This window comes from Sinocyclocheilus rhinocerous, unplaced genomic scaffold, assembly GCF_001515625.1.
Source record: "Sinocyclocheilus rhinocerous isolate Xijiao unplaced genomic scaffold, SAMN03320098_v1.1 scaffold2826, whole genome shotgun sequence".
NCBI classification, from domain to species: domain Eukaryota; kingdom Metazoa; phylum Chordata; class Actinopteri; order Cypriniformes; family Cyprinidae; genus Sinocyclocheilus; species Sinocyclocheilus rhinocerous.
The window spans coordinates 247,709-248,750 of NW_015652260.1; positions in this window are offsets into that span (position 1 = coordinate 247,709).

Consider the following 1,042-nt stretch of genomic DNA (forward strand, 5'->3'; position numbering starts at 1 on the left):
TTTTAATAAGCTGATATTTGTGAGTTATCAGCCAGCTTACTGGCATGTAAACGTGCTCATTGTGTAGAAGGTTTTTAAAAAATACACTACAAAGGAACTGGACGTGTGAGATATTTTCTTGTATACATTTGTACATGAATTTGAATTTGTGGTTTCCTTATCAGGATGATTAACAAAAAAAAAAAAACATCTCTATAAACGTCTCGGGTTACTTATGTAACCATGGTTCCCTGAGTAGGGAACGAGACACTGCGTCCTCTAGGGGTCGCTATGGGGAACGCCTCGTCATGACCCGTGTCTGAAGCATACATTGAAAAAACACCAACTCGTTGGCCGGCGACAGCCATTTGTAAAATCAGAAGGGTAAGCATACTGCAAGCTAGCCAAACACTCAGCGCATCAGAGAGGCAGAGGAAGGGCCTAATTCGCCTGATGCTTGCTGGTCCAGGTGCTCTGGAAAAACAGAGAACTCAACTTCTCATGTGAGAGGAGAACTCCGAATTCAGAGAATAACGTTGCTCATTCCAGGTAACCCTTTGAAAAAAGGGGAGCACTGCTCAACCTACCACTAGGACAGCCCATGGAGCGAGGCATCTAACTCCTCAGAGAGGATTAACATTCGAAAGAAAGCACCATACTCATAATAACCCTCACTGGTGAGGGGAGCGATGCTTCCAGAGTGTGTCGACAGAGACACACTAGTTGAGTGGAGCCCAAGGAACCGGAGTCTAACCAACTCAGAAAAAGGGAACGAGGTCAAAAACGCGTAATCCCTACCATACAGGATTTTAGAAAAGTGGGCAAAGCATAACGTGCACACTTACCAACTATGTGGATTTTAGAAAGTGCGCAAAGCATAACGTGCACACTTACCAACTATGTGGATTTTAGAAAGTGCGCAAAGCATAACGTGCACACTTACCAACTATGTGGATTTTAGAAAGTGCGCAAAGCATAACGTGCACACTTACCACTTATGTGGATTTGTAGAAAAGTGCGCAAAGCTTAACGTGTGCACTTACCATAGTATTTGGATTTTAGA